This window comes from Lynx rufus, unplaced genomic scaffold, assembly GCF_022079265.1.
Source record: "Lynx rufus isolate CCGP_SWC_20201006 ecotype Redwood Valley unplaced genomic scaffold, mLynRuf1.p SCAF_14, whole genome shotgun sequence".
Taxonomy (NCBI): Eukaryota; Metazoa; Chordata; class Mammalia; order Carnivora; family Felidae; genus Lynx; species Lynx rufus.
Window position 1 is genome coordinate 13,534,240 of NW_025814828.1, and position 26,738 is coordinate 13,560,977.

Here is a 26,738-nt window from a genome sequence, read left to right on the forward strand (position 1 = left end):
GCACACGCACGGGTGAGATGTCCTCCGTGCTCGGAACCCGCATAAGTCTGGGCCACCCCGTGGTCCGTCTCGGCCCAGTGCTGCGTTCAGAAGAAACACCACTCCAGCAACCCAAAATAATTGAGCCGCTATTCAGATTTTTCCCGTAGAATCAACAAAATGTAAAGAAGCAAAGCCACTCATAACACACAACCAAGTTCCTCTCGGCACGCCCTTTCCCACAAACCCCGTGTCCTCGCAGTCCAACACTTGCCCTTCTTTTTTCCGCTGGCTCTCAGGAAGTCCCTAGGCTTTCTCTCCAACTCAGCCTGACCTGGCCTTTGCCATCCTTTACCTTCTAGATCTATTTTTTGGCTCTGCCCTTCTCGCTGTAAAGCAGTCAAGCTCTTTTTGGCCCAGCGCCTCACCAGTGGCCCAGTTCTGCACGTCAAGGCCCAAGAACTATCAGGCAAAGGCAAAGCCCTTAGCAGGCAGCGTTTTTATTTTGTTTTGTTTTGTTTTCCTATAACACATGCAAAAAGAAAATTCCCAGGCCATCTCCAAACCTCTGCTTACCCAAGACTTTAATTTCCCTCCTCCAGCAAACATTTCACCATGTTCTAATTTGACAGATTCGAATCCCCCCACTCCCAGCAAGCTAAAATGCAGAACAACTAATAAACAACGAAGTGGTCAAAAGCAGGGAGAGCAAGAGAGAGCTGGGTCATCCCGGGCCTGGGAAAGGAGCTCTGCGGGTGATGGAGTGTTGGGTCTGTTGGCAAAATTATGGTCACAAAAAGTGCTGTCTCTTCTATTTGGCCTGGTTCCCTGAAGCTGAAGTTTCCCCACAAGTATCATTAAGGCCTCAAGAGAGAGGTACAGGAGGAACAAGGAGGTGTTACGCCGTCTCTCTGCGTCTTGAAGCTGGAGGCTTTGCAAGGGCTGAGGCGCAGCTGGCAGGAGGGCCCTGCCTGCCCTGGGCAGTTTCTGTCCCAGCCCGGCCCTTGCCCTCGGCCACCCTCTCTGTCTCTAAAGCCCAGACGCCCCCTCCGGCAGAGTAAGGAGCCTATTTTTAAAGACCAGGCACACTCTGAATGTATAATGACTTCTCCTTTTCTCCACCCGGTGCCAATCAGTGACTCATCAACCATTTTCTAAATGACTATGTTTTCATTCCCCAGTTTCCTTCCCACTGAGATATTAGAGAAGATTAAATGCAGCCCCTAGCCGCCTCCCTCCGCTTTTCTGTGTCTTGTTTTAGAGATGGTAATGCCCCCAAAATAGAAGCATTTCATTGAATGCTGATCATTTAGTGACGAGTGAAAACACACACATGCACACACACGCACATGGTGTTAGGGAAAAATCTGTAGGACTTCCAGGAGGACGAAAGAGAGAAGGAAATAGAATCTTGGACTGTGAGCCATGTGATATCTCAACTGGGTGCCATTCCCTGCACCCAACCTCGCCCCAGGTTTCTGGGCCAAAGCTCTTTGTTAAGGACCCCCAACTACACTTTGTGTAGTCACTTGCTACTCTCTCTTCTCTGCGTGCTATTCTCTGCCAAATCTGTGGTTTCCTTTATGAGCCCCTCTGCTCTCCCCAGACACTCCTACCCCGGGCACCTGTCCACTCGTGATGCCTTTTCTAGTGCCCTGTCGTCCTGTTAGCAGCCACAGGGAAAGCGATCTCTTTGCTGAGATTTTCTCTTCCTACTCCTCCTCCTGGACGTGACTGTTTCCAAACGGAGCCTTGTCTTTAGTTAGGTGGGTGAATATAAACCCATCATCATTTCTGGGATAACGACACTCAGCCTATCCTGCTGCCGATGGGTCTGTGGTCTGACGTTCTGGAAAACAAACAAAAACAAAAACACCACTTCCGATCCTGAGATGTCTCTCCTCTTCTGTGCCTGGTATCTTCTTGTTTATTTTTTTAATGTTTACTTATTTATTTTTTTGAGAGAGACAGAGACAGAATGCGAGTGGGTTAGGGGCAGAGAGAGAGGGAGACACAGAATCCGAAGCAGGCTCCGGGCTCTGAGCTGTCAGCAAAGAGCCCAACACGGGGCTCGAACTCACGAGCTGAGATCATGACCTGAGCCGAAGTCAGACGCTCAACCGACTGAGCCACCCAGGCGCCCCTGCTGTGCCTGGTATCTTCTATTTGCCCTTCTCCACCGTTCTCCAGCCTGCTCTGTGGCCTGGGTGCTTGATCTCTGTGGATTATGTCAACAGGGTTCCCTTATCTACAGGCTTCCAGTTGGGTCTAAAGTGTGCAGAGTTCTGGAAGTAGATCAGAGGATTGGAGGACAGTGAGTTCCAGGTGTTTATTCTGCTCAGTTCCCTCTCTGGGATGACTGTCCCCTGGCTTCTTTCAAGGAAGCCTGCACGACTCTCTTTTTCCAATAACCTCTCTGTCCCCTCATCCCCGTAGGCAGACCTAGGGGCGGCTGCCCCCAGTGCCTGCATTTTCTCACACGCTGCCATCGTGTAATCAGTCCCTTTTTAAAAGAACCCTCTTGGAATCATCCTCATTTGAATGTGCCATCTGTTTCCTGTTGGGACCCTGACTGGCCCTGTCTTTCTGTCTTCTCCACTCCCACCCCACCCCTTAAGCCTACTTTGCTCTGATTTTTTTCTCACCTCCTGCATGGTCTTTTGGCCTCCTCATCATGGGCCTTTCAAAACAACTGGCGGCCCTTTGGGAAGCGGCGCGAAAGGAGCCACGGTGAGAGAGGGATGAACTTTTTTGAAGCAAGAAGCACAGCCCCCCCGGAAACCCTGAGTCTTCTGGTCTGAACATACTGCACATGAGTATCAGCTGGCCAACGTTCCCTTGCGGGGAAGGAAGGCTAAGGGTTGACCTGGAGCTGGACTGTTGACTACGCCCTCCAGCCCCGTCACGTTACAGTCTACTTGTTGGGAGCCTATGGGGCTTCTTACTCTGTGAACCGTTCTCAGATCCTTTAAGGCCACGGGATATCTATAGAAACTGAATCTCAATAATCATAATCATCATAATCATGGTAATGGCTGCCAATTACTGAGTGCCAACTCTGAACCAGGCACCGCGCCTGGTGTTTTGCCTCTGTGAATCAAATGGAAGTTTCCATCTCGCTCTTAAGGGTTGCTTCCCCACGGTATTCGGGTATCGAACCCCAGTCTGTTCTCAACTTGTCCACCTGCACCGCTCCGCTTCTCTGAGGTGTGTGTGACTCCCGCCTCCGCCAGGGGGCGTTACAAACTTCATTGTGGGTGGAGGTGGGGAACTTGAGAGGGGGCCTTCCCCTCTGTAGGTTCCTGTCTCCTCTGGAAAGACCTCAGGGAGCTTTCAAGGGTAACTGGGAGTCCCTGCTCTCACTTTCCTCCCTAACACAGCCAGACTGTTATGTGGGTCTGCGCTAAAGTTTGAGGAGCATGAAAGGGGGGAAAACCACAAGTGAAGAGAGGAGTGTGAAACCTCAGGACCCCTGAGGAGTTTAAGTGTTCACGGTGCTGGGGGGTGGGTATGTGGGGACTCTTAGAAGCACACTCCAGTTCCTGACCTTGTCCCCTGCCCTCAAGTCTTCTCCGCTCTGTGGAATCTCCCCCTTCTTCCACCTCTGCCTCTCCCTTTTTAAAGTGTTCATCCGCTAGAGCTGTTCTCATTCCAGGATACATCCGTTTGCCCCCAGCAGGACGTTTCCCCGAGTGCACGTGAGTCGACAAGTACCTCTGCGGTCTCCCATGGGTCGTGTCCTGTCCACTGTCTCTCGAGATCTGCCCGCTGAGGTTGTCAGATTTTCCAATAGTAGCTGTGGATCTTTCTCAGTCTCTCTCTCTCTCTCTGTCTCTCTCTCTTCCCTGCACACATGTGCGCACGCGCGCGCACACACACACACACACACACACACACACACCACACTTACTAGATCTCCCAAGGACAGGTATGAATTCTCAAAGACAGCATAGTCTCCACCCAGAAGGAGGAGAACTATTTCCCTAAGTGCCTCCACGGTTTGCAAGGTCCCTCCTTCACTGTGGACTTGGTACCTCGAATGATTTATAATCACAATTGGTTCTCCCGCTCAGCTTTCCCTTTCGAGTTGGTCTGCTTTGGGCCTATGGGAACAGGCTCTTTAGTGGCCTCTCCTTTAGCTACCCAAAGACCCAGTTCAGGTGTTGAAGTAACCGCCCGGGAGAGCCATTGCATTTCTTAGCTAAGATTCCTTCCTCCTCTGCTCTGGTCTCTGTCTGGGGAGGGGGTGAGTCCATTGCCCCCGTGTCATATACCTGACTTCTAGAGCCTCACACCTCCCTGGGGTGGCTGACATTCTTTTCACACGTTTTTTTTTGCCCCAGCGAATGGCTCATCAGTCCTGCAATCTAGGAATGGGCCTTCTTCCTTCTCTCTCTCTCTCTCTCTCTCTCTTCCCCCCCCCCCCCATATCACGTCCACTGTCAAGTCTTTGAGATGTTATCTCCCTGACTTTTTCTGGAATCCATCCACCTCTGTCCGTTGCCCCCTTATCCACCATCCCCACCGCTTCCTCCACATTGGCTGCCGGTCCCTCTCATCATCCGTGCCGTCCTTTACCTGACATTGTTCTTCACCTTTTTACTACTTGTATATATGGTTGTGCCTCCTGCAACTGAACTATCAGCTCCGGGAGGGCAGGATTTTCTCCATCTCGTTGACTGCCACATGACTTGTGCCTCACACAGTGCCTGGCAGGTAATAGGCACGCAATACTTATTTGCCGAAGGAGTGAGCAAATTGTTGAGTCCAATTTGCTTATCTTGGACGCTAGAGAGGTTAGGCTCCTAGTGCTGTCTTGCATACAGCAAGCTCTCAGGGAGTACCCGTCGGATAAATGAATATTTCTTTTGCTCAAGGCCGTATAGCTAATTAGTGGCAGCATTTAAATCAAGCCTCCTTGCTCCAGTTGATTCTTAACCTTGGCTGTGTGTTAGGAACCCCCGAGAAGTTTTTAAAAAATCCTGATGCCCAAGCTGTACCCTAAACCAATTAAATTGGGACTTTTTGATGGCGGTTGGTGGTGGGGATCAGAGTATCAATATTTTTAAAAGCTTTCCAGGTGACTCCAGCATGCACCCAAGGTTGGGAACCATATTAAATCATGAGGTAGGACCAAAGTAACCCAATACTTCTCAGACTACATCTAATGGAAAAGCTTTGAGAAAAATCAGAAGCCTTACTGAGCAAATTGAACATTCAATTCACACGTCCAGAAATAGTGGTAGTTTGTGAGAGAAGGGGCACATCACTGTGTTGGGTGGGGACTGTACCGTGGGAAGAACCGGCATGTGTTCATCACCAGAAGTGAACCCTGAAGGCAGAGAAATGGTTTTGTGAGGTGGGTGGAGGCATGGAAGAAAATATGTAATGGGAATGTATCTGAGACTAGTTACCGAGAAGCTGCAGAAGAGTGTAACTCCAGGGACTTGGGGAGGATTCTTTGTTTGTGTCATTTAAAATGGACAAGCCTCTGGTGTGTTTGCCAAGGAAACCATTTTCGACAGCGTTGGAGAAAAGGCCATAGGAGTAATTTTTCCCCCAGAAAAACATCATGCTGGATGCAGCAGTGCTTGGTGGTTCATTTCATCCCAGAATTGCTAAGCCCTTTGGTTGAGGCTTGTTTTCAGAACTGCCACATGTGAAGCTGGGAATTCTGACTTAAAAGAGAAGTGGGAAAATGCCTAGGGAAATCACTGGGCGAGAGTGCCGCGCTCAGGGATCCCGACTCTGGGCCCCAGGCTCCCCGCTTTGGTGCTGTGCTGACCACGGAGGGCCAGCTTCATGCAAGTCGAATGGCTTTACAGTGACAACTTCTTAAATTCCCACAGGATTTCTTATACTCTGAGGAAACAGCAAAGCAAGCCACAATTCAATAGCACAGAACTGGATTTTCTTTTTTCTGTTTGTAACATACAAAAGAAGTAGATGCCGACATTGATATATAAAGGGCTCTTATAAAGTAGTTAGGTGTTGCAATTGCACTACTAGGTATTTATCCAAAGGATACAGGAGCACTGATTCAAAGGGGCACATGCACCCTAATGTTTATAGCAGCACTCTCAACAACAGCCAGAGTACGGAAAGAGCCCAAATGTCCGTTGACTGATGAATGAATAAAGAAGATGTGTGTGTGTGTGTGTGTGTGTGTGTGTGTGTGTGTGTATACACACACACACACACACACACACACACATACAGTGGATTATTACTCGGCGATGAGAAAGAATGAAATCTTGTCATTTGCAACAACATGGATGGAACTAGAGTGTATTATGCTAAGTGGAATAAATTGGAGAAAGACAAATATCATCTGATTTCACTCATATGTGGGATTTAAGATACAAAACAGATGAACATAAAGGAAGGGAAGCAAAAATAATATAAAAACAGAGAGGGAGACAAACCATAAGAGACTCTTAAATACAGAGAACAAACTGAGGGTCACTGGCAGGGTTTGCGTGGGGAGATGGGCTAAAGGGGTGAGGGGCATTATGGAGGACGCTTGTTGGGATGAGCCCTGGGGGTTATATGTAAGTGATGCATCACTACATTCTACTCCTGAAATCATTATTACACTATATGTTAACTAACTTGGATTTACGTTTTAAAAAAGAATATAAAAAAGTAGTTACATGTTATAACTCAATATCATGTCTAATTAAAATACTATTTTTACATGGTTGATCCTTCTGTGTACAAGGAATTGGCCCAGGGGATTTTGTGAGCTATGAAGATGCATGCATGGGCAGACCTGTCAGTTAGTTCTAGGTTTTAGCCACTCAGTTTGGCATATATGGGAGAGCAAGACTGAGAAGGAAGAAAGGTCACACGGATTTCATGGATTTAATGAGATGGGATCGTCTGGTTTTGGTGGGAAAAAACAAAGCAGTTATTGTAGAGCTGACGACTTGCTCCAAGTGGAAACTCAGTCTGAGCATCTTTTCTTATCTTCCAGGTCACACAGTTCTCCTTTGTTATCTTCATTGTATGCACTGCTTTGCACTTGTGGTGTGGACATAGTCTACAATATGCATTTCAGGTGTTTTAAAATTGAAAACAACAAATTGGCATGCAAGAGCTCAGCTTGGATTTATCTTGAATACCAGTGGTTGGAAACATGGAAGCTTAGAATTGAAAGGATCATTTAGTTCAGTTCCTTCCCTCTAGGTATTTGAATATTTAACACCAAGATGCTGAGTTTGGAGACGTTCTAAAAGATCTCTAGGAGTGGAGGACCTATAAACTCAGTTCAGGGTTTCTAGAGTCCAGACACTTGTATTATTTGGTTCATTTCACATCCTAGCGTACATTTTTCCCTCGATTAAGCCCAGTACTTCTTGTTTAGAAATACGAAACTATAACAAGACAGGTTCTGGGGCACAGGGAGTCCCCGTGGGCTGCGGGATACCAGTGAAGAAGTTGCCTATAGAGCTGGGCAATGAAAGAGTGGGGCAGAGTGGGGCAATGTCTTGCTTTTAAATCTGTAAGGGCTGGGGGCACCTGGGGGGCTCAGTCGGTTGACCTTCCAACTTCAGCTCAGGTCAGGATCTCACAGTTCATGGGTTTGAGTCCCTCATCAGGCTCTCTGCTGTCAGCGCGGAGCCTGCTTCGGTTCCTCTGTCCCCCTTTCTCTCTGCACCTCCCCCACTCGTGCTCTCTCTCTCAAAAATAAATAAACTTAAAAAAAATGTAGGGACTGTTATCCAACTACCTACCAATATAACGAAAGATAGATAAAGCTCCCCAACGTGCCAGAGCTCCCGGTCTAGCTAGCGACACGAGAATCATAGTCATTCAGATCATAAGTGACTCCAGAAATCAACTATCTCGGCGTTTCTATTTTTTTTTTTAATTTTTTTTTCAACATTTATTTATTTTTGGGACAGAGAGAGACAGAGCATGGATGGGCGAGGGGCAGAGAGAGAGGCAGACACAGAATCGGAAACAGGCTCCAGGCTCTGAGCCATCAGCCCAGAGCCCGACGCGGGGCTCGAACTCACGGAGCGCGAGATCGTGACCTGGCTGAAGTCGGACGCTTAACCGACTGCGCCACCCAGGCGCCCCTCGGCGTTTCTATTTTATGGACACTTGAATCCCTTTGAAAGTGGCATGCCATCTTTTCAATCCCATAAAATGTTAAAAAGGTCATTTGATCATTTTTTATATAGTGAATGATAAAAAAGAACCTGATTTTAAGCAAATACTGTTTAATTTTGGTTTCACAAGTAATTAAAGTTATACTAAGAAACTCGTTTTAATCCAATTTTACTACTATTCACAATCTGTAAAGACACATTTTGATATTTTTGTACTTAACAAATGATGCATTTTGTTGACTTTAAATTGCTTATGTGAGAAAAATTAGAGTATGTCAACAAATTGATTTTAAATTCAGGTATTGTATGTGGTCACAGACTGAATGTGTATTTATGTTCAGGCGTCAAAAGAGACAAAAACTATTTTCAGGACACGGTGTTAGTAATTCTTTCATTTTGTGCTTTTTGTATGTGACATATCTTGGGGTTTTAAAAAATAACCTGCAGTGGTATTTGGAGGTGGGGCCTTTGGGAGGTGATTAGGGTCAGATGAGGTCATGAGGGTGGGACCCCAGGATGGGATTAGTGTCTTTCCAGGCAGAGGAAGGCCTCTTCCTCTCTCCACCCTATGCGAGAAGGCAGCCTATCAGCCAGAGGGCTTTCGCCAGAACCCCACCATGCCGGCGCCCTGGTCTCAGACTCCCAGCCTCCAGAACTGTACGCAATGAATGTCTGTTGTTTAAGCTCCCCCGTCCGTAGCGTGTTGTTATGTCAGCCCGAGTGGACTAAGACATGCTATAGGAGGAACGTTTTGGTGCTGTTAGGTAGGAGTATAACTATTCACAGTACGGATACTCTATTTCCCCCCCAAAATGCAAATGCAGAATGGAGATAATCATTATGATACTTTGGCTTTTGCATTACTTTTTCAGGTACCACTAATATCCTGATGTGTGCGTCCTATTTGGATCAGTAGAATACTGATCTAAAGGAGATGATCGTTCCTCTTTTTTTTTTTTTTTTTTGCTTTTATGGAACCAACATGGTGACTAGCTATACTTCGTTGCGTGACGAACAGTGTTGAGTTATGAGCAGCGCCTCTAATTTCTACGGACTTTAATTCAAACGAGGAAGTGTTCGGATGGTTAGTTCAAAGGGGGGAAATGCAAAATTTATGTTCTTTATTAATTGGAGAAAACTGAGGCGGACAGTGCCTTGGGTCAGGTTCCCATTAGCGGAACGTAAGGTGGGGCGTGTTTGCCGCAGATGAGTCGGTGAGGGGGAGCTCTCAGGAGGAGCCTGTGAAGTGTGGGGGAAGAAGGGTGGGCCGGGGAAGGAGCTAAGCAAACATGTGGATTCAGGAGAAGGCAGCCTCTCGGCCTGATCCCCTGGGGAGTTCTGGAGTGTGACTACGAGCACAGAGTGCGTTCCGCACTGTTCCACTGAGTCGCTGGCTATGGGCTGTGCTTCTGGGGGGACTTCAGCTCCCAGGTGGCTCCGCTGAAATCCAGAGCAGTCAGCATTCCCAGCAGTGCGGGGCTCAGCGGCCCAGCCAGGTGAAGAATCTGGAAGGGAATCGACATCATCCACTACAGATGTCATTTCTTCATCTTATTTGAAGTATGTAGACCCACTAGAACCATCTCGTGAATATATACACTATCTGTTATGGAATTATGATTACTTAATAATGTTTAACTGCAAAGGAAGCCCCATGAGGGCAGGTCTTTGCTTTGCTTTCTGTTTAATTCACAGATGGTTCCTTGGTTCCTAGAACAGTCATAGGCACATAGTAGGTTTTCGTTGAATAACCTCTATGGAATGAATGAATGAGGAGGATCCAGAACCTGGGATTCTGAATTTTGGAGCATTGCTTTGTAAGGAATTGGCACCCCTGTGAGTCAGAAGAGCCTCCGGCCACATGTGTGTACTAGCTGACCCAAATAGGGACTTATTTTTCTCACAGTATAAGAAATTTGGAAGGGGAGGGAGTCCGGGTCTGGGCAGCACTCTGAGCTATCATTTATACCCCAAGGGCATTACCCCCAAAGCATTACCCCTATGCATGAGGCTTTCATTCTCGTGTACGTGACAGTCGCAGGACAGCCCTTCCATCTCAGCCCCGAGTACATTCTCCAGGGCTGAAGGAGAGGGAGGAAGAAGAATCAGGAAGGCCAGCACCTGTATTGGGGGAAAAAAAAAAACCCACATTCCTAGAAATCTCTAGCAGATGTCCACATAGATGCCTTTATCCAGAACTGCGTCATCCGGCCAAGCCTGAAGGGGAGGGAATCTAGGATGGTGAGCAGATTGGCTGGTGTCAATGCCATCTGAAACGAAGTTGCAATTCTGTTAGCAAAGAAGAAAGGGGTAGTGGGGAAGCAAATGACAGTTGCTGCCACTGTAGCAAAACTGCACAAGTCCCACGGGTGGTTAAAAATGAATGCCCTCTCTCAAGGGCAAATAAAGGCAAAATAAAATAAAAATGGAAAATAATTTGAAAAACTCCAATCTTCCCCCCCCCTCTTTTTCGCTTTCCCCAGCCTTTCATTATGACTTTCCTAGCAACTGGGGGTGAAGTGCTCCCCAAAGTCAGTAGGAAATTATTGAAACATGTTTCAAAATAAATACAAATGAGCCTGTAATCCAGGCACTTGCTTACCACTTTTTTTCTTTTAAAGTTTATTTATTTATTTTGAGAGAGAGACAGCGTGTGATCTGGGAAGGGGCAAAGAGAGAGAGAGAGAGAGAGAGAGAGAGAGGGAGAGAGAGATTCCCAAGCAGGTTCCGCCCTATGAGCGCTGTGAGTGCAGAGCCCGCCGTGGAGATGGAACGCAGGTCCACCACCTGAGCCCAAACCAAGAGTCCGGCGCTTAACCAACTGAGCTACCCAGGCGCCCCTACCACTTTCTGTTGAAAGAATTCTTGGACAAGGGTTTATTTTCGTCTTAGTAGCTTGATATTTGATCTGTACACTAGTGAGTGTGTGGACGGTCACTTTTAAAATTCTTTTCTCTTAAGTAGAAAACTCAGACTCCTGGAATGTTTCTGCTCGTGTTGCTGTTACCGTAGGAGACTCCTAGTGCCATCGTTCCTTACGGCGAGTCTTGTGTTTCTCCATGGAGAAGCTTTCATTATTTCCAGACTCTTATTGAACCATTATGAGGCCGTCGAGACAGGATGAGAAATAAAAATGTCTACTTTGTGCACTGGGCTGTTATTCCTGGATCTTTACAGTTGAGGCGGAGAAAGAAAACACCTCCGAAAAAAAATAATTTAAGAGGCATGGCTGGTCGGTTGTCTCACGTTTGATCCCAGGAGGCCTGTAGTTCATGCGCAGATATGAGAAGGGTCACCAAGTAAATTTTGGTGACGTATTTTATTTAAAAATCTCCCGCTGACAAAATCACCTTTCCCACCAAGCGTCACCTCGGTGCACAATTTAAAGGCTGGCCTGTCCAGTAAAGTGCCTTCGAGCCATGAGCTCTGGATTTTCATTTAGAGTTGTTTCTCTGAGTGGTCATGCTGGGTTTGAATTAGCGTGTTGACCTCTTCGTGCCTTTGTGTTCCCCATTCATAAAAAAATTGGCTGTACTTTTTCGTCGTATTGATGTGGAGGCACAGAGTCAAATAACCTGACCCTGAAATACTTACCTCACACCACCGGCAGCATTTTCCAGGGCAAGACAGCATTTCTGCAAGTAGATTTGCTAGGTTGATCAGAAGAGTCTAACCGTTCCTTACAAAGAACCAGGCTTTCACCCACTGTTGCTAATTAGCTAGATATTATTATTTTTTGTTTGTTTGATCTAGTGTGTCTTATGCAATATCATATATTATTATCTCAGTGAGCTTCCTGTGGGGTTGCTAACTTGTTCTACACCCACGTAAAATACTTTATTCTCTGGTTTTCTTATTAGATTTACTAACATGTCATTGTACTATTACCATTTAACAGCCCAGGAAGAAGAAAGAACATGCTATTATACAACTCTTGGCAAAGCCCACATCAACGTAGGGAAATCATTAAGCTTCAGAATTTTTTTTTTACTTTTATTTTTTTATATTCAACTTACTTAACATACAGTATAGTCTTGGCTTTAGGAGTAGAACCCAGTGATTCATCTCTTACATATGACACCCAGTGCTCATCCCAACAAGTGCCCTCCTTAAAGTCCTTCACCCATTTAGCCCATCCCCCCACCCACTTCTCCTCCAGCAACCCTCAGTTGGTTCTCTGTATTTAAGAGTCTCTTATGGTTTGCCTCCCTCTCTGTTTTGATCTTATTTTTCCTTCCCTTCCCCTGTGTTCATCTGTTGTGTTTCTCATGTTCCACATGAGTGAAATCATATGATATCTGTCTTTCTCTGACTGACTTATTTCACTTAACGTAATATCCTCCATTTCCTTCCATGTTGTTGCAAATGGCAAAGTTTCATTCTTTTTCATCGCCGAGTAGTATTCCATCGTGTGTGTGTACCACATCTTCTTTATCCATTCATCAGTTGATGGACATTTGGGCTCTTTCCATAATTTGGCTATTGTTGATAGCACTGCTATAAACATTGGGGTGCATGTGCCCCTTCGAATTTTTGTATCCTTTGGATAAATTCCTAGTAGTGCAATTGCTGGGTCGTAGGGTCGTTCTATTTTTAATTTTTTGAGGAACCTCCATACTGTTTTCCAGAGTGTCTGCATCAGTTTGCATTCCCACCAATGGTGCAAAAGGGTTCCCCTTTCTCCGCATCCTCGCCAACATCTGTTGTTTCTTAAGTTGTTAATGTTAGCCATCCTGACCGTTGTGAGGTGGTATCTCATTGTGGTTTTTTTGATTTGTATTTCCCTGATGATGAGTGACGTTGAGCATTTTTCCATGTGTGTGTTTGCCATCTGGATGGCTTCTTTGGAAAAGTGTCTGTTCATGTCTTTTGCCCATTTCTTCACTGGATTATTTGTTTTTTGGGTGTTGATTTCAGTAAGTTCTTTATAGATTTTGGATACCTACCCTTTATACAATATGTTATTTGCAAATACCTTCTCCTGTTCTGTCGGTTGCCTTTTAGTTTTGTTGATTGTTTCCTTTGCTGTGCAGAAGGATGAAAGACCTAAATGCGACACAGGAAACCATCAAAATCCTACGGGAGAAAACAGGCAGCAATCTCTTTGACCTTGGCCACAGCAACTTTTTACTTGACATGTCTGTGGAGGCAAGGGAAACAAAAGCAAAAATGAACTATTGGGACCTCAGGAAGTTTGTTTTTTTTTTTTAATGTTTATTTATTTTGAGAGAGAGCGGGGGAGGGGCAGAGAGGGCAAGAGAGTATCCCAAGCAGGCTCCTGCTGTCAGTGCAGAGACCAAGACCCATGGATGGACGCGAGGCTCAATCTCACGAACTGCAAGATCCTGACCCGAGCCCAAATCCAGAGTCCGATGCTCAACCGACTGAGCCACCCAGGCGCCTCGAGCTTCAGAAAGTTTTAACTTCCTTGTACCCAATTTCTTAGCATGCATCCAAGGTTTGTGTTCTTCCCCGAACCCCTCATCTGGTTAAAGGAAGTAGAGGGGAAAAAGGGGAGCTGAGGAAGGGACAGAAATCAGGCTGAGCCACAGCCGCTTCCGGTGCCTGCACTTACATCAGTGATTCATCAAACTAATGGGGAGTTCTAATTCGGTGCTTTGCTCCCCTTAAGCCCTGTAATTGCGGTGTCTCTGAACCCAAAGGAAACACGTTGTGCTCTGCGTGCCCAGGCGCATAGCTTTTAAATCTTCATAACTCTGTAATTACTACAGCGCTTTCCTTCAAATCTGGCTCAATTTCACTTCCTTAATGAGCACTACAATCTTGATAAAGTTTGCAGTTTGCCGCCACTGCTGTTCACAAGGACTCGGTCCCAGACTGATAATGCGAGCTGTAGATGGCACTCCCTCAAGTTCCTCTCAAAAAGAGCTGATTTATTTCAGGACCACCACAGTCAAAAGCACTTCCTCTGGGTCAAGGCCAGTGCTGGGTGTTTTCGTCCTCGTCCTCGCAGAGGGGAGCTTGGAAAGCCAATTCTGAACAGTTCGACAAAAGGGGAGGTGCTGGGGGGGGGAGCTTATGAGCCCTTGGGGAGTGGCTGTTTGGCTTCATTAGCGCCACGTGCTCTAGAGACGTGCTTCATTTTACCCAACTGAAGACTTTCCTTTACAGTAAATATATTAAAAATCGACTTCCTCTTTGTAAACTCAGCCCTGCCAAAGAGTGAAAAATTACAAATCAGCTTTAAAGAAACAACACAATTTCCACATTCTTTCTCCTACCAACTGGTTTCTAGGATTTTTAAAAAAGACTTGTTGGAAGGGCCGTTTGATGATTCTAGTCAAAAGCACATCTCCTCTTGCAGCTGGCTGGAGGGGTTCTTAATTCTGGCCACTGTTTTCCTTTCAACCGTGTGCTCACGCTTGGTGTCAGCTTTAGTTGTTCCGTCCCTAAGCTGTGAGAACCTGCACTGAAGCTAGCGTTGCTTTTAGAATCCCTGTGTGCCCCCCAGACGGCGTTAACCGCTCTGGGATTCTGACTTGCACTGAATTCTTAGCTCTATTATAGCTTGCTGGCCTTGTACTACCATTATTTGTTTTGTGTTTTTTTTTTTTTAAATTTTTTTTTTCAACGTTTATTTATTTTTGGGACAGAGAGAGACAGAGCATGAACAGGGGAGGGGCAGAGAGAGAGGGAGACACAGAATCGGAAACAGGCTCCAGGCTCTGAGCCATCAGCCCAGAGCCTGACGCGGGGCTCGAACTCACGGACCGCGAGATCGTGACCTGGCTGAAGTCGGACGCTTAACCGACTGCGCCACCCAGGCGCCACCATGTACTACCATTATTTGTTTACAAGTCTATTTACTCCGCCCCTTGAGAGCGATGTTTATGTCTTCTTTCCTTTTATATCCCTGACAGCCAACAGAGGTCTGAGCACCCAATAGATGTTTGCACTCGGTAAATAGAGCTTCCAGTAAATGTTTGTTGCATAACCAGAAGAAAGAATCAGTGAATGAAACTTTCTTGTTTGCTATCACCATCTGCTTTAACTCTGTCGTTATTTTGATGTATTTGGAGTTCTGTGACTAGATCCAGATTTGGCATGTTTAAAATTATATTCAGTTGTAAAATGTGAGGCTACGGGTCTTGAAGATAAGAAAGAACTCAACATTTCTCCCATTGGAAACAATGTGAATAATCAACAGTTCTTTGCAGGGAAGATAAAAAAGCTGGTTCCAACAGTCTTTGGATTCATAGTCTTTGGCATTTTGGAAAAACCACTTAATAGCATCATTTTTTTTCCTGCCCATGTTTCCCTGTCAGTAAAATACAGAGAGAAACCCTTGCCCTTCATACCTGATGGACTAAATGAGGATTCCTGAGGAAGAAAAGCACAAACTGAAAAAAAGGACAACCTTCAGTAGGGCCATGCGGTCTCCCCTCTAAAAACGATACACACGATAGTTGTCAATATTAATGTCCCTGTGCTTATGGCTTCATATTTTTATATATTAATGAATTCCTGCCCCTGGCGTTTCCTGGGGACATAGGTACACAAAGCCAAATTTAAGGTTCTTGAACCAGAAGAACTTGGGCTTTTGGGTTTCAAAAACGAAGCCCTGAAGGCTTTGGACACAGTGTTTCTGCTGTGAACCATAGCTCTGGGAGAATGCGTGCTCCTTCGGACAAGGGGGCCGACCCCACGGGCTGCTGGCTTCCTCCCGGGAACCAGGAAAGCCAGAGGAGTCACGGAGTTGGTCAGTGTCAGAGATCAGAAGCTAACATAAAACTTGGGAGGACCTCCTGGGGATCGTGGAATGGTGGCCTCCTGGCGCGGGCAAGAGAGGAGCCAGCAAAGTCTTCCGCAGCCCTTCTGTTGACTCTGCGGATGCCTCCTTCCCACATGTTTCGTGCCTCTCTCATCTTTCGCTTTTATCTTGCCCTACAGTTGTTTTTCTGTGCCATAACTTTATTTGCGGGTGCAGTTCCAGTATAGGATAGCCATGAGCTCCAAAAAGGTTTCTGCTTGAACGTGAACCACGTGACTCCCCAATAGTTTCCCGGGGAACTATTGGGGAGTCATACGGTGCAAATGGCAACCTTTCCCTCCTCCTCCAGCCATCAGCTGCCCACTCGTGAGTCCGCTCTTCGTCCTTCGGCAAGTACAGCGCACCTCCATGATAAGAAATTTGAACATTACATTTTAAGGACAAACCGTGTTCATTCACTTTCAAGTTGTTGCTTTTTCCTTATGTAAACCTGACATATTTTTCTATCTGTGAAGTGGTTTGGGTAACAGGTTGGGATGGAATGCTCGTAATTTTTCCCAATAAAATTAATGAAAACGCTTTTTATTTAACAGCTTTTTACTTAGTGGCAGGGCTTTTAGGAGTGAATTAAAATGATTAGGTGCGGAATAGGTGCAATTGGGTGGAAGAAGGGAGACTCCAGTCACTATAATTACATGATTATGCTAACAAGCTCATGTATCTCCTGGAATTTCCTGGACAAAAGAAATATTTTTCAAGTATAAATAATGATGGTGCAGCATCAGGGCTGGGATATTTGAAACAGAACAGACATTTTTGGTGAAGAACCTCTCAGGAATCTGCTTTGTTGCTTGCGAGGCTCTAGAGGAACCTGACTATTGGCCCTGGTTCCTACCGGGCTGCAGCGGGCAGGGGCAGAACTGTGGGGCATCGTGACGTGGACGGGGGATTTCATTCATTTTACCATGGCGCTAGGTCTATGCTGGCTGAACATTAGCGTCTGTGGGGAAATCGTCCTGGCCTTTGAGCCGTGTGAGTTTGACTGCCGGGGAACAGGCCATGGGGTCATTTTCAAATGCTGCCTTTCCGTTCCATTTTGGCTACAAGCTCATGGTGGTAAGATGTACGCATGGGGGGGGCGCATGATCAAGAGAGGTGAAAGCACACATAAGTAGTCTTATGCCGATACCAGTCTGGCTGCCAATACCAGCCCTGATTCCATCAGGTTTTTTGTGGGAAAGGTCAGAGTAAAATGGTGCAATTGGGGATTTGAATAAGAAAGGCACAGCTCCTGTGGAAAAGTCATCAGCATTAAGTACATTCATAGGTGGCACCTGGGTGGCTCAGTTGGTTAAGCATCTGACTGTTGATTCCAGCTCAGGTCACGATGTCATGATTCATGAGACTGAACGCTGGGTTGGGCTGTGCACTGACAGCGTGGAGCCTGCTTGCGATTCTCTCTCTCTGTGTCTCTCTCTGCCCCTCCCCCGCTTGTGAGGGCACTCTCTAAATAAATAAACATAAAAAAGAATATTCATACATCTCATCATGATTACATGTGGTTGCTCCGCTTTTATTGATTTCAGTATTTCAGTTCTATACATTAGGAACCAAACTGAAGACTGTGTGTGGGGGCGGCTGGGGGGTGGTAAGCCACACAGGGAAGGGGTACAGTGAGGCCAGGGGGTTGTCTTAAAGCTGTGCTTTTTTAAAAAAAAATGTTTATTTTTGAGAGAGAGAGAGAAAGAGAGAAAGCAGGGGAGGGCAGAGAGAGACGGGGGACAGAGGATCCAAAGCAGGCTTCCCCGCTGTCAGCAGAGCCCCATGCCGGGCTCAAACTCAGGAACCTGGAAATCATGACCTGAGCTGAAGTCCGAGGCTTAATTGACTGGGCCACCCAGGTGTGCCCCTTAAAGCTGTGCTTGCAAAGCTAACACCTAGTGTCTATTTAGGTGGCGTTACGGATGTATAACAATCACCTTTCTAGAGGCGATTTTATTCGTACCTTACAGCGGACTGAGAGGGAAGGAGCTCAAAAGCCAAAATCAAAGCTTTTAATTTTGAACCAAATGGCTTTGCCAGCACATGACCAGGAGCCCAGGAGATTACAAAGAGAGTTTTCCTTTTCGCATGGTTGAACTGTGCTTTGAATTCATTTTGAAATCTTGACTTCGGTCTATGCTGACCACTTTGGGGCAGACACCAACATCCCTAGCCTGTTCTTGAACTTAACTGCCCCCTGGAATCCTCCCCGCTCCTGGGCCTGGAGGAGGACTCCTCCTCCCCTCTTCTTCAGTCTCCTCTGGCGGTGGGCAGGGGCCCTGGGGTCCGGGGCAGGAACTCAACAATGTCCAGAAGCTCCCCTTAGGAGTATCAGCCCCACACCACTCACTGCCTACATCAGGGCTCATCTGGGCCCACTCCCTTGGCCCCCCGAAGCTATTAATAGGGCAGCGCAGGGTGAGGGGGAGTGAGAGGCAGGGCAGACTTGCCACAGGCTTGCTAACTGGATGCCTTTAAAACCCCTCATTGTTCTTTATGCCTCCATTTGTTTAGGGAGGCGTGTGTGGCTTGGCCACCTAGCAGAACGCATGTTCAGAATTTTGAACATATTAACAAGTAAAGCTAACTTTGAAAACAACCAGCTCTAAGCTTTTTAGATTCGCGAGATTAAAAAAAAAAAAAAAAGAAACTCCTAAAACACCCTTTTCCAAAAATGTTTTCTTTCTTTCACTGTTTGCTTGGAAACAAAATCAAATTTGCAGTTGCAGGAAATGTACGATGACCCCAATGCCCTTTACTTAGACACGTTATTTTGCCATATTCTTTTCTTTGTACATGGACATTACTGTTATCATTATTCTTGCTGTTGTTACTGAGCCATTTGTGTATACCTTGCAGACATCACGGCTCTTTGCCCCCAAATTCCCACCCTGGATCTTTTACGAACGAGGACATTCCCTTGCCTTTTTTTTTTTTTTTTTTTTTTTTTTTTTTTTGTAAAATAAGAGAAGGGTCTGTTGAAGCCTTTATAACCAAAGTGTGGGCCGGTCCAAAGTGCTGACTGTGGGGCCCTGTGCAGGCTCCCACTAAAGGCAGGGAGAGAGGAGGCACCAGGGCAGGACTGGAGGACTTTATTGTTGCCATAAAACATATTTTTTCCATGTTCTCTTTAGACACATGAAATGAAGGCTGCATTCCCAAGATCTGGCTTGTGGCTTTAGAATAAAAAAAAAATATTTTTACAGTATTCTTTTTGGAGGGATGAAAGCATGTGTTTTATTAACATTTCCCAAACTCTTTTTTTTAGGTTTTAGGCTGACAGCATCCAGCCTGCAGCCCGCTGCAATCGAAATACATGCATTTTTAGAAATTATACCTTTCAGTTAGCTGAAGGGGAAAACTTTCTTCTGGGAATCATCGTCTCGCCGATAAAGAACTCTAAAATCCCTGTGTGTGATCAGCACAGTAGGGTAACGCGCAGGTGATCCGGCTTATCTCACCTAACGTGTCAATGAGTTTTGCAAGCAGTTTTCTGGGGCTTTCGCTCATTGGTGGTTTGGGCCTCATTCATGATATTCTTTAGAGACCTGGCCCAGCGCAGGCGGCGGAGAGTTGCCTGGGAAGAGGTATAGACCGCACCCTGGTCACTCTGGGAAGCGCCCGAGCCCCATTACCTCCCAGCCCATCTGTCTCACTGCGCTCACGGAGCCCGGGGCTCTCCGAGGGGCAGCCCAGTTTTTCCTGCTAAGAACCCAAAGGACTTGCTCAGAGCTGGAATTCGGCGAAGCAACTTGCTCCAACACGCCAAATCTGCCGCATCCCCAGTACCCCACCCTCCAGCTTCTGCGCTCGCTACCCACAACCCCAGCCTCAATTTGAGGACTCCCCGCCCCCACCACGCTGAGAGTCTCTATCCTAACCCCTTGGGTGCGAGGAAGTGTCTGCGCGTCGGAGCGCGCCGGGCGCGGCGAGGCCACCAGTGACTCCCAGCGGCCGCACAGGGCGCTGCGCCCCCCTCGCCCCGGCCTCCCTCCGCCCTGCGTCCGCCCCGCCGCCCCCGCGCCGCCTCCTGCGCCCGGGCTGGAGGCGGATTCCTCTCTCCGGGTTTTCAAAGCGCCTTTCCGAAACCTCCTCCCCGCCCGCCCAGAGAGGGAGTGAGATCCCGGGCGCAGTCGCTCCCCGGGGCGGCCGAGGGGCGCGCGGGGAGAGGCCTGCGCCGGGGTACTTTCAAACTGAGGCGCGCGCACACACTCACACCGAGACACGCGCGCACACACACACACACACACTCAGACAGACACACGCGCACGCACACACACACATACACACACACACATACACGCCCATTTATATAGGCGGTGGCGGCGGCAGCGGCCGGGGCGGCGGCAGCGGCGGCGGCGAGGCAGGAATGATGGAGCTGAGCCAGCCGACCGGGGTTGGAAGCAAGTGAGGAGAGCCCAGGCGCACCCCCCGGATTTCCGTGCCCGGCTCTTGTCATCCTACCCAGGGAACGGTGCGCCCGGAGGAGGACCAGGTGGACTGATTTGCTAGAGGGGCGGGGAAGAGGAGGAGACCAGGTGAACGGAGGAGCCCCCGCGTACCCGGACCGCCCGGTCGCGCCTTTGCCCGACTCCCGCTCCCTCTCCGCCCAGGTGGGCGCGCCCGGTTACCCGCTCGCCAGGGGCTCTTTGAGGAGACCAGAAAGTCGCGGCCCGGCTTCGCGGGATGCCTTTCGCCAAGAGGATCGTGGAGCCGCAATGGCTGTGCCGGCAGCGGCGCCCGGCGCCCGGCCCGGCGGAGGACGCGAACGGAGGCAGCGCCGAGCCGCCGCCGCCCCTGCAGCCGCCCGGCCGACGGGACGAGGCCGTGGCGCCCGGGCCGGAGGAACCTCCCCGTGTGCCCCCCGCGCCACCCGGGCCGCCGCCGCCCGCCCCGACCGACCAGGCGCAGCCGCCGCACGGAGAGGCGCCAGCAGCGGGCGAGGAGAGCGCGGCGGGGGTCGCGGAGGCGGCGGCCGCGGCCGCGGCGGGCGAGGCGTCCTCGGCGGCGGCCGCGGCCGTGCTGCTCATGCTGGACCTGTGCGCGGTCAGCAACGCCGCGCTGGCCCGCGTCCTCCGGCAGCTCTCGGACGTGGCCCGGCACGCGTGCAGCCTCTTCCAGGAGCTTGAGAGCGACATCCAGCTGACCCACCGCCGCGTCTGGGCGCTGCAGGGCAAGCTCGGTGGCGTGCAGCGCGTCCTCGGCACGCTGGACCCCAAGCAGGAGGCAGTCCGTGAGTACCCGCGCCGTCCGCCCCTCCGCTCCGGCGCCGCACCCTCGCGCCCTCCCCGGTCACCGCAATCCCGGCGCCGCGGCCGCTGCAGCTTGCACCTTACTCTCCCTTCCCCACCCTCCCCTCCTCCGGGACCCACCCCAGCCCTCCTCTGGCTGGGAGTTCGGGCTGGGCTGGAGACAGGGATGCAGTCGCGGCTGGGAGAAAGTTAAAGGGGCGGCCTCGGAACTCGCGGGCAGCCGCGGTCCGAGAGGGAGCGTGTATGGGGACCCGGGAGGTAGGGGGGGGTCTGTCATTCATCTCCGGAGCTCATCTACCCCGTCCCTCCCCGGGGGGGGGGCGGGGGATTGGTGCAACTTCTGTGGTTTCCAGCCTCCCAGCCCCGAGCCCTATGTAGTACCCCCCATGCGTGTTTGGGGGGGGGGGCTCCAGGGGTAGCGAGTGTCCTTTTAGGGCTTCTGCCACGCCGTAGGGGTTTTGTCACTCTCACTGTCACCACAGGGTCTGCGCCTAGCCCCGAACTGGTGCCTTGAGCTGGGGTGCGACGCAGCGCGGCGCAGCACGCCTCGCAAGTGAACTCCAAAGCCTCTGCTCCAGCCTTGTGGCCCGGAGGGGCCGCGGGGAAGGGCGTGGAGGGAGGAGTGGCCCGGGCCCTGGAGAGATCCATGAGCTCCCTGGGCATCTTTTCGGCACCCGCCAGCGCAGGGTTCCTACTAAATGGCTCTGTGTGCCATCTGCCTTCGGAGCATCCCGGAGGCGTGTCCCCGTTCCCGCCCCCCCCCCGCCACTCCTCCACCGCGTCCTGTCACCCAAATCCACCCGCGTGTGGAAGACCCTTGGGCATCTTTGCTGCCCTTTAACTTCACTCTTGCGACACACTAGGGCTCCCACTAAATGTCATTCTGTGTCATCTGCCCTCCCAGAGGCGCTCCGGAGGGTCCGTTGGCGCACGGTCGGTCAAATCAGGCGGCGGCAGAATCCTTTAGGAACGAACCGACGGTGGGCGGGGGCACTAGGCCCGCGCGCCGGTCCTTTGGCGCCTAGTCCGGCTGCGACGCTCGCGGCGAAGGTGATGTCAGCGGCTCTCACTTACATAAGAAGGTTCCCCCGTTGCTGCAGCAGCTGCGCCCGAGCGCGGTGGCCTCGGAGCGCGCGGGGCGGGGGCGCTGTCGCGGCATCCTTCCTCGGGGATTTCCGGGCACCTCTGCCCTGCCACCCAGCCCTGCGTCCTCGCCGACGCTCCCCACTGGCGCACCCCCCCCCAACAAAAACCCCATTGCACCGCGCCCCGGGAATTCGCTGCTTTTCTGCAATAACAATAATAATAATAAGCCTAATGAATAAATGATGTGCGCGATCGGTTTTCGAAGCTATAAAAGACCCAGAGTTGGGTTAATGACTGGTTGTTTAAAAGGGCAATTCCGGGATGAGTTCTGGAAAGAATTAGGATTGCCGTAGGCCAAGTCATATTTTACTTCTGGGACTTGAAATGAGCGCTTTAATCCTGCCTCCTTTTTTACCCCAAACCACACAGCAGGGACAAGCCCTTCACTTTCTACAGCGCTGATATCTGGGGAGTGCGGTTGGGGTGAGTGGTGAGTTCACTTCAAAAGAACTGGAGGGAAGTTTTGCAGACCGTTGAGTGGTGCATACATTTCTGTGTGTGTGTGGAGGGGGCACATGGCTCCTTAAATTAGATTTCACACAAGTGAAACTCAGTGCTGGGGCAGAATGTGCGCCCTTCTCCCCTCTTTCTTTAGAGACAGTAGTGGGCAGTTATGTATCTGGAATTTAACACAGTCCTTCCAGGTTCTTTTACAGGAGTACTCTTTATATGTATTTATACATGGCTAGATAAATAAAGATGGGGCTAATTAATACCCAGGGATGGGCTTAAAATCTCCTATTATTTTTTAATTTTTCTAAAACCTTGTGTCCACAATCTGTGTCCAGATCTCTCTCTTCTTTTGTCCATATAAACTTAGGATGGCATTGTTGTCGTCTGGTGTCATAGAAAACCTAACCTTTGGAAGGAAAGACACAACGTTCTGTGTTTTTGTGTGGGCTTCCTAGCATGCAGACCCAGAGACAAGGATTTCCGTGCAAGTAGTTCCTTTGAGAGCAGATTCCTGGAAGCACAAGGGGGGCGTGGGGAGGTGAGACAGGGAAGGGAGGAAAGTTCATGCATGTTGTGAGTTGGTTACCACTGTGGGCAGCTGGGATTCAATCCAGCACCCCCCTCACAAGTGTTCTGCTGAGGGGTGAGGAAGCTTCAGTACTTACGCACCAACTTCTCCCCCTCACCGATGGGAAGTAACACTTGGAGCACGAACTCCCTGGTCCCGTGTGTGTGCTCTGCAGGCTCCTGGGCCAGGTAGACAGTTGCACAAAGCCTGTGTTGTGTACAGGAATGTCTGCGGGGGTCCTCTGGGGAGGGCACAGGGGCTGTGGGTGGACTACCACTGGCATCTCCTATGTGATGCATCTCCCTTCAGCATTGTTCAAGGCCTAAGGGAGTTTCAAAGGGAGAGGAAGCCTAAAAATAACCCCTGCTTCCTTTTCTCCGAATTTGAAGGGCTCTGGGTACCTCCATACCCCCTGGGTGGCCTTCCCGCCCTGATCACCATCCCTATGTCGTCCGCAGGCTGCTTTATCCACGGACAGCTGCTTTCTGTTGCCCTGAGCCAGGCTGGGGTGGTTTTTGCAGGGGTGACCCGATCTGGCATATACTTCAGTGAAGTCACTCTGGAGGCAAGTCTGGAGGCGGCTGGACCAGTTAGACAGGGGGACTGGTGATGGTGGTCAGGACTTGAGAGGTACCTATAGAGATTGTGAAAGGCGGTAGGATTCTGAATTCATGTTGGAGATACAATTGACAGGATTTATTAATTGGATTGGGTACCAGAGAGGAGAGGAAAAAAAATTATTACGGACGACTCCTAGATTTTTTTTGCTCTTAAACAACTTGTAGAAGGGGGTACTATTTCCAGAAATGGGTAAGGCTAATTAATGGAGGAGTGGATATTTTAGTGTGTGTGTGTGTGTGTGTGGCACCAATAGTTTTGTATTTTTGCCATGTTATCTTGAGATACTTTATGTGTCTTAGACAATTAGATGTGTGAATTCCACATTCAAAAGAGAGGCCCAGGCTGGAGATGTGAGTACGATATACGGGTAGAGATGGCTGGCAGACTGCTGAGCTGGTGTGTGTGTGTGGGGGGGGGATGGGGTGCTCCTACATGATTACAGCGGGTTTTTCTCAGTGCGGTGCATGGTGGGGTCATCAGCCGAGATGGTGTCAGTGATGTGAGGAGAGAAGGCAGGGTGTTAATGTTGTCTCAGGGAGGGAACACGGACGCAGTAAGGAAGCAGGATTACCTGGCTGTGTTGAGAGCCTTCTGAGATTTATGGTCATAAACTTGAAGTAAGTCCAGCTTTTCAGTCACTAAAACCTGAGACTTTGGAATTACTTCACGAGCCTCGACCCCCAGCCATTCATCCTTAGACATTTTAATATCGTTGGCGTTTGGGCTGCTGTTGATTGTATTTAGTTACTGAGTTTTAAAGTAGGTTTTGTAGTGAAGCTTAACATTCTCGTAGAAAAGTGCAGAGACCGTAAGTGTGCAGTTTGGTTAATTTTCACAAAGTGAACAACTCACGTAACCGTCACCCAGATCAAGAAATAAAACGTGGCCGTATCCTGAAACAACCTCCCTTTACCAGTCACTGTCCCCCGCTCCAAAGGTAACCACTATCCTGACTTCTACCCCCATCCGTTAGATTGTTTTGGCTTTGAACTTTATGTAAGTGGAGTCACATGGTATATACTTTTTGTGTCTAACACTGTTCCCCCAACATTATGTTTGTAAGACTTCTTCCATGTTGTTACATATACAGTAGATTGTTCATTCTTGTTGCTGAAAAACATTCCGCTGCATGCCTGTTCCTCTATTTGTTGATCCATTCTCCTGATGATGGACATTTTGGTTGTTTCTAGTTTAGGGCTATTGCCACAAACATTTTTCTGCATGTGTTTTGATGACCTAATATATCCCCAGCTGTTTGATATGTATCTAAGAGTGGAATTGCTGGAGCACAGGGGATGTATATGTTTGGCTTTGGTAGCTACTGCCTACCGTTTTCTAAACTGGTTATACCAATTTGTACTCCCAGAAGTACGTGAAAGTTCCAGTTGCTCCGCATCCTCACCAACACTGGTACTGTCTTTTTAATTGTAGCTACACTGGTGGGTTAGAATAGTAAAGATCTCATTGTGGTTTTAATTTGCATTTCTCTGGTGGCTTGTGAGATTGAGCACCTTTTCGTGTATATTTTTGACCCTTTGGATATGCTGTTTTGTTACCTGTTCATGGCCTTTGCTCATTTTTCAGTAAGATTTCTTGTGCCTTTTAAAATTGTCTTGTAGATGTTCTTTATATATTGTGGATATGTGTCATTTGTGAGCTCTAGGTGTTGCAAATACCTTCTCTAACTCTGTGGCTTGCCTTTTTACTCTCCGAGTGTTATCTTTTGGTGAGCAGAAATTCTTATTTTTTTGTAGTTCAGTTTATCAATCTTTTTCCTTATGGCTAGTGTTTTTTTGTGTTCTGTTCTGTTTGTTCTTAAAATCTTTGCCGACCCCAAGGTCATAAAGATATTCTTCTGTGTTATAGAAGTTTTTTGTTTTGCCTTTGTCATTTACAGTCATGAGTCATAGGGCGTTGATAGTTGCAAATGGTGTGAGGTAGGGGGTCAAGATTAATTTTTTCCATATCGATGCATAATTAATCCATTGCCACTTAATGAAAAGACTGTCATTTCTCCGTTGCACCGAAGTGACACTTCTGTCATCTAGCGAGTGGATTGATTTTATTTTGTAGCTAGCATTTATTCAGTTGTGCTCTATGTCAGGCCTTGTGCTAGTCATATGAATTACTTATTCAGTCCTCACAATAACTCTGTGAGAGAGCTACTGTTAGTTTCCCACTTTACTGACGATTAGCAACTTGCTCCAGGTAGCAACAGCTAGAAAATGCTGGAGCCTTGAATTAGGATCCAGGGCTGAGTCCACAAGCTATGCCCCCAAGCACTAGACTTTTCTCCCATGCACTGCCACGCAAATCCAGGGGAATTACTATATTAAAATCAAGGCCCTTCTCAATATGCTTCTGTCCACTTGACAACCTTCATCTCTTGCCCTTCTACCCATTGTCCCTCTCTGTCTTCATCATCTATTACCCTAATCCAGTCGTACTGAACTCTTGGGCATTCCCCAACTTGCCAGGCTTTCTCATTCTTCATGCCTATGTGTATACTACTCTTTGCTTCTGGAACATTTCACTGGCTGATTCCTACTCATTCTTTGATACTCAGCCAACACAGCATCTCCTCCGTGAAGTGGAACCCAGTTCCTTGCCAACCACCTCCCCACCTACAAGTTTTCTAGAACTCTGTGCTAACTTTTAGCTTTTCTCGTTCCAAACAGCCACCAGTGTTGGCGCTCTGTCTGTATTCCTCCAGCCCTCACCTCACATGCTGAAGGCTGCTTATGGTAAACTCCTGACTCTGCCTGGGGCTTTTTTCCCTGGCTAATGGACCACGGTTGGTCTTGAATGTAGGGGAAGCCAGAAGTGGT

The 26,738-nt window shown here is 48.5% G+C and overlaps 1 long non-coding RNA gene across 1 annotated transcript in view; it reads left to right on the top strand.

Moving 5' to 3' along the window:
* The window catches only part of LOC124509386 (uncharacterized), a 97,300-nt gene extending 77,691 nt beyond the window's left edge, over positions 1–19,609 (top strand). The window contains exon 3 of the long non-coding RNA XR_006961434.1: positions 19,139–19,609. This is a non-coding gene — a long non-coding RNA (uncharacterized LOC124509386). The remainder of the gene's footprint in view (positions 1–19,138) is intronic.
* Positions 19,610–26,738: the final 7,129 nt, after the last annotated feature.